Source organism: Chenopodium album, chromosome 1 (assembly GCF_948465745.1).
Source record: "Chenopodium album chromosome 1, dcCheAlbu1.1, whole genome shotgun sequence".
Taxonomy (NCBI): Eukaryota; Viridiplantae; Streptophyta; class Magnoliopsida; order Caryophyllales; family Amaranthaceae; genus Chenopodium; species Chenopodium album.
In genome coordinates, this window is record NC_137834.1 from 10191024 (window position 1) to 10198547 (window position 7524).

The window sequence follows — 7524 nt, forward strand, 5'->3', positions numbered from 1 at the left end:
ATATGTCGGTGCCTTTGCTAATGAGCCAATGCTTAGGCGCTTTAAGCTAAGTGAGACGATCTCTTATCAGGTCGATCACTTTACGTAATCAAGCCGATTACTTAATCATGTCAAAATTGCTTAGAGGGGCTAACTGGCGTACCAAGGAACCCAAAATATATTGCAGAAAGCTAGCACAACCCCAACAAGTGGCTCACTGCTTTGGCGTCGCTGAAACATCATCAGCGCCAGCCTAATAGCATTAGTGCCAGGCGCTGGCGTTGGCGCCAGGCGCCAAGCCCGGATGGTGACGCCAATGCCTAGGGACTGGCGCCAGCACGGGATTCTCTTTAAATTCCCGTTTTCAGTTCATTTCTTGGCTCTGTTCGTCGCGAAAGCTGCTCGAAGAAACCGAAAGCTTCAATTGCTCATTGCTCACTCGTTTCTCAACCGAATTCGCTCAAATTTGTTGCAAATCAAAGCTCTTTTCATCTATTTTCCCGATCTATGTAAGTTTTCCTCAAACTCACATCGGTTTTTATGAATTCTTGGCATGTTTATTCACGAATTTTATGGAAATTTGAATTCTATGATGCTCAATTTGCTTTGTTTGTCAAGTTTCATGACATGAAATTGCTTGTTTATGCTTATATATTGCCTTGGAAGTAATTTGAGACTTGTTTGACTCAATTTGGTGAAGAAATGAGCAATCTGTCATTGTTGGACCTCTTAAGGTCGTGAAGAACAATGTGGTTTGTTCTTGATGTTTTTACTAGCAATTCTTGTTCAATTTGTCACAATAATCACTATAGTGTTGCAAGAAATTTTTTGATTGCTTGAAAAATGCCGTTATGCTTAGTTTGAATTTGTGCTCTGTTTTAGTACTACGTACTCTGTATTTTGCGAACATAGTATCATGCGGCTAGGCAAACCTTAGATACTATAGAACCTTAATTTATGATGATTCTGCACAATGTAGCATGGCTAGACAACGAGGCTCAGGTTCACGGTCCCGAAACACTAGACGGGAACATGAGCCCGTGGAGGACGACGCCACGCCGTCCACTTTGCTTGGTCGGCTCCCGGAGTGGGATGAGCAGACTTTGTTCTTTGCCCCTGTCCACCACATTTCTGAGAGGGTGAGACGAGGAACCGAGCCTGGGAGGGAACGGCATCACGACTCTGGCTGTGATGGTCTAGGCGATTTGTACAGGATGCACATCGCCAGAGATCGTGAGACGAGACTCCTATGGGAGTCCTGCGGGCTAGTTACTCTGTTCGAGACCTCCGAGGCTATGGTCGCCTCCAGCGGGGGTCACCACGTAGTACGCGCTTTGGTGGAGTTCTTCTGGGACACCACCAACACTTTCCATTTTCCTTGAGGCGAGATGACGGTCACCCCTACAGACTTCAGTCTCATCACAGGACTGGAGTTCACTTCTGTGCCGCTGCCGTTCGTTGGTGGGATCGACGTCTTTTCTTCAGAGGTCGAGGAGTTGTTGGGGCCGATTGCTATTCGGGCCCGAGCTGAGGTCAAAGCGACTCAGTTCAGTGCTAGAGGGATTCGCCACTCGACGCTGGCAGCGGCTCTTGATGATGATGCGACCACCCGAGAGCAGCGGGTGCGCATCTTTGTGCTGATGTTATTGTCAGGGACATTCTCCCCTGACAAGGGTAGTAGGGCATTGCTTTACTGCCTCCCTGCTGTCCGTGATCTCCAGCGGATCGGGACTTATGACTGGGCCAGCTTGGCCTACGCAGATTTCGTTCGTGCGCTGAGGGACTCGTGTCGTCACCGGTCCTTTAGGACGAACGTCGCTTTGTCTGCTTTCAGGAAGGTCGTAGAGGTAAACATTATTCCCTGTAAAGTTTAGCCCTACATATTAGTTAGCATTTACTCACGCTTTTAACTTTTTGTAGATCTGGTTCTACGAGTATTTCCCTTCCGTTGCGCCGGCGAGGCCATCGCCGAGGGGATATCCGGTGAGCGCCTCTTGGGGCGGCCACCATGTGGACATGTCTACTGCACGTGTCCGGAGCCGGATCATCTCGGTACGACTTTTAACGTTTATCTTGCTCTTCTGTGGTATTTTAGACATATTCTTGCCTGATTGGTGCTTTTTATAGGGACCTGAGGTAGTATACCGACCGTGGGGCGGTTGGACAATCCCTGGATTAGCCGCACAGTACTCTGCTGAGTGTCGCTATTTTCTGGGGACATACGGAGCGGTTGTGTATTTAGGAGAGAGAGTTGTTAGACAACACTCTTCTGATGTTTTCGTCGTTCCTGTTCCTCCGCCACGTCATATGTTCGACGAGAGACAGTTGTCGAGCATGGCCGAGGGATCTGGTTCCCTCTGGCGGTCTCATGTGATCCTTGGGCGGTGTTACACTGAGGAGCTACTACCTTCATTAGCTCCAGCCCCTGTACCGGCTGAGGATGTGAGGGTAAGAGTCTTAGATTTTATGTTTTTCGCTAAGTAGCCCCCAAGTAATACCTTACTGATTTCTTTCTGTTTTATCAGGATGGTCCCGCTGAGTTTGTGCCGCCCCGTATGTCCATTCACTACCAGGGGATATACGGGCCGATTGAGGAGATGGTTTCTCCGGCTCCCGAGGGCGAATGCTTCGTGGAGCGGTCGATTCCTCGCCACCAGACCAGTGTAAGCCTAGTTTTAATTCAGAGTTTTGTATTCAGTTATCATGTATTTTCACTGACTTATTTTTCTGACAGTTCTCACGCGAGGTGGTTTCGGCTATGGCACGATGTATAGATGCCTTCCGGAGCCAGCTCGTCCGGATGAGGAACGCGGCTACCTGTCGTCGGGACGACGTTGTGCGAGAGGTAACCTTTCTTCACTTATTATTTCTGCATTATGGCTTCAGTTTTACCTTGTTTCTGATTTAATTCTTTTTGCAGGGTCAGTCCATCGCTTCTTACACCCGTACGAGACCTGAGGGGCGGAGAGATCCGGCGAGGTCTAGCTCGAGACGTCGTCGAACTTCGTCAGGAGGTAGAGGTGGTCGTTCCGAGGCTGCTCGAGCCGACGTTGCTGAGGTCTCAGGATCTTCTTCTGAGGGTGCTCCTGCTGCACCGGTAGGAGAGGCTACCTCGGCTTTTTGAGGTGGTGGGATGTACGAGGTTGGCTCGTCATCGCAGCAGCCTCCGCGGTCTCAGCCTCAGGTTGATCTTGGCTGGAGCGGTCCTGTCTTGAGTCTTCCTCCTCCTACGGAGACTGGAGCTGGTGCTGAGGCTGGAGCTGGTGGAGAGGTGACTCCTCGTACGGCGCAGTTTTACGGCATGATGGGTCTACGTCCTTCGGCGCCGTAGTCTGTTTCTGTATATGTATTTTATTTTGACTTATAGAACTTTATCCTTTGACTCATCATTTAGCGACACTTGTGTATTTCTATGTTATCGTAAATTCATTTGACTGTTTATTATTATGTTAGTGTGTGCAAAAGAAGTGTGATAACAATTTTGCGCAAAAATTCCGTCATTTTTATTATTGATGGAGGATATTATCCGACTCTCTCCCCCAAAAAGAAAAAATAAAAAGGAAAAGAAAACGGAAAAAATGCTGGTTTTTTGAAAATTAATATAAAATCCAAAAAAAAAAAATAATTAAAAATGATTGCTATATTTAATTAATTAAGAAAAAAGATAGAAAAGATATTTAGAAAAAATCAAACGGGGCCATAAAGTCATTAACTGACTCAAGTTTAATATCAAAAACGCAAACTGAGCACGCGCGGCTGCCCTGCTGACTTGGCGCCAGCTGGTGCCATAGTATGGCGCGTGGCGCCAGGCGCTACACTTGGCGTGTGGCGCCACTGGAGAGTGGCGCCAATGTCGGGGCTTTGACGCCAACTGACGCTGACTCCGTATTTCATTCAGATTAAAGTTCTTCGCAATTTGTACATAAATAGCCCCCTGCTCAGCCGATTCTTCTCATAATTCCAGTGAAAAAATTATTCTCCTCATTAGAAAAAATAATAATCATGTCTTTAGCCACTAAAACCTTCAACCAATACACTCATGAATGGTGTCGATCTCTTAATGCTAGAGAAAGAAAAGAATTAGATTTATTTCACTTGGGGGGAATTTATGGCATCAAAGGGGTAGATTTAGACATAGACTTCATACATACCGCTTAAGAATTTTGGAATATCGATACACATTGTTTTAGAATAGGGTATGATGAAATTAGCCCTTTGCTAGAGGAATTTGGTGCTATCTTAGGCTTCCCTGCAATAGACCTGGTAGTAATCCCCAGAGTAGATGCATATTACTATAAGGATTTCGAACGCTTCTTTAATTTGAAGGAGAGGGATTTATAAAAAATAGTAGATGGGAATATAGTTAATTTGAAAGAATTCGCGCGCTATTATTTTGATAAAACTCTTTCTGAATCCTCTCATATATATAGAAGAAGGGCGTTCTTATTTTGCATGCTTAATCAATTTATTCTTAGTAGTGGTAAAAATAACCAGGGTCAATCAATTATCGCCACTGTACTAGAACAAATTGAATCAGGGAGAAATCCAATGCCATTGATAGTTGGAGAGACTATGATTAGTCTAGATGAATTGAAAAGGGACCCAAAAGCGCCTCTTCGCGGCTCTCCATTTTTATTACAGGTAGAAAAATAATATTTTTAATTACAGAAATCAAAAAATATATTTTTGTATTGTAATAATAATTTGCATTGCAATTTTTTTTACAGATGTGGCTAATGGAGAGGCTAGGATTAATTAGCCCTCCGGACGACATTGAAAAATATACTCCCAGTTGCTTCGTGAGAAGGAAGAAACGCATCCCTAAAATTGGGCACCATGGGTGGAGAAAAGTCTTTGAATCACGTGATTTTGCTATCAAGTGGGTCATCCCATGGTGGAAGATAGAAAGGATGGTTGGTGTTAACAAGCAACCTATCTGCCGTCTCCCAAGCTTGTCTCGCGTAACATATTATTATCCTTGCAGGGTAAAGAGACAATACAGCTTACTTCAAAATATTCCTTCCGGGGATCTTCGTCCTCCCTATGAGTACCCCGTATCTCAAGAAGTAGATAGATTCGACACTTACTGGAGTGCTAGACCTTTATAGGAAGTGATTACCCAAAAGGTTCCCCCTTCTTACCTAATGATGTAAGGAAGTGGTTGCTGAAGAAATCGTCAATTGATCAGGGTAGAACCGCTGTGAAGAATCGTCTAGGTGACAGGGTGACACCGGCCAAAGAACGCTTAGGTGCAAGAATTGAATTCAAAACACCTACAATGCCTAGGAAGAAGAATACTACTAAAGACAAAGGGAAAAGGAAAGCTAACACCACGGACAAAAAGGCTTGGGTGGAAAAGAAACATGGTGTGCTAGCTGAAGGGGAAACAATCTATTCCAAAATTGAATGTAGGTCCTCTAAAGGATGCCTACTAGCTAAAGCGATGGATGAAGAGGAGGAAACAGAAAAGAATTGGAAAAGGGCGAAAAAGGAGAAGAAAGATTAAAAACATTGCTTAGCTTTAGATTTATTAGATTGTTAATTTTTATTTAAAGTTAATTTATTTCAGCCTTATTTAAATTCCATTAACAATGTAATTTATTTTATTAATGAAATTTCAGCTTTCAATTAAATTGTTACTTTAAATTTATTTTATTAAAGCAATGAAAATCGAAAGAAAAAAAAAATTAATTTTCCAGAAATTCTTCGAGTACGGAAGTCGAAAATTTTCCGAAAAAACACCGAAATTCGCCCAGATCTTATTTCTGAACTGGCGCCAGTAATTGTAGTTTGGCGCTGGCTATTGAGGTCTAGCGCCAGACGCTAATACCATCGGCTGGCGCTAATGGCTTATGGCTGGCGCCAGACTCTGATCTGCGACGCCGATAATTTGCCGACTTTTTGTTGCCTTTTAGTTGATTCTGGAACGCGGAGATGTCAAGAAATAAAGTGGCCGCACCCGTAAAGGGTTTCCTACGTATCCTTTCGTAAGGAATCAGGCCGAACGTAGCTCTCTTGAGTATCCTACTCAAGTAATTATGGGTAGTATTTTTTAAGTTGGTCAAGATTGGTCATGTTTGAGAATTCATTGCCATCCATATCAGTTAGTTTTGCTGCACCACCTGACAGGATTGTTTTGATAATGTAGGGGCCAGACCAATTAGGTCTAAACTTTCCCCTTGGATCTAAAACATTTTTCCTTAGTGCTTTTAATACCAAATCTCCTACTTTGATATTTCTTGTCTTAACCTTCTTATTAAAATGTCTAGCCATACGGGTTTGATAGCACTGAGTGTGATGTAGGGCTTCTAGTCGTTTTTCGTCGAGTAGGATCAATTCTTCATATCGTGCCCTAGTCCATTCAACTTCATCGAGTTTACTCTCTAGCGCAATGCGTAGAGATGGTATTTCTAGTTCGACAGGTTGTACGGCATCCATTCCGTATACCAAAGAAAATAGTGTATTTCCCGTTGATGTACGGATTGACGTGCGATAACCCCATAGTGCGAAGTGGAGCTTGTCAGGCCAATCCTTATAATTTTCTGTCATTTTCTCGATGATAGTCTTTAAATTCTTATTAGCTGCCTCAACTGCTCCGTTTGCTTGAGGTCTATAAGGGGACGAATGATGATGTTGGATACCATACTTATGTAGCAATTCTTCACATTCGGCTTGAAAGTGAGTTCCATTGTCACTTATCATTTCATGTGGGACTCCATATCGACAAATGATATTTCTCTCGATAAAGAGTGCTACATGTTTTGCAGTAAGTTTAGCGTATGATTGCGCTTCGACCCACTTTGTAAAGTAATCAATTGCTACTAGAATAAATTTGTGGCCTCCTGTCCCTGGGGGAGTGATTTTGCCAATTATGTCAATTCCCCATGTAGAGAATGGCCATGGTGATGTGTAGGTGTAGAGCAAAGATGGAGGAACATGTTGTAAATTGGCATAAATTTGACACTTAGGGCATCTTTTCACGTATTGATGGCAGTCCCTATTCATTGTAGTCCAATAATACCCTTCTCGCATTATTTTTTGGACTAACATTTTGCCATTTACATGAGTTCCACAGATTCCTTCGTGAACCATTCTCATTATTCTTTGTGCATCCACCTTTCCTACGCATAGGAGAGCTCGACCTTTAGGTACCCTTTTATGTAGCTCGTTGTCTATGAGTACATATTGAGAAGCCAAAAGTCTCAATGCTCGCTTTGCTCTTTTGTCAGCATGAGGAGGGTATTCTCCATTGGTGACATAGTTGAGTATGTCTGTGTACCATGGTTCTTCTTCTTGTTCTTCTTCTTCGTCTTGGACTTAGACGTCATCTTCTATGGCCTGTATATATGCTGGTTTGTGCCTTTTTCGATAGTTAGAGGCATTTGCTCGATTTCCGTGGGAATCCTAACCATTGAGGCTAATCTTGCCAAGGCATCAGCAAATTGGTTTTCTTCTCTAGGTAGATATGTGTATTCTACCTTCTCTAACTGATTGGTAAGAGTTTCCAGATAAGTTTGGTAAGGGGCTAGGCTTTCGCTCCTTACT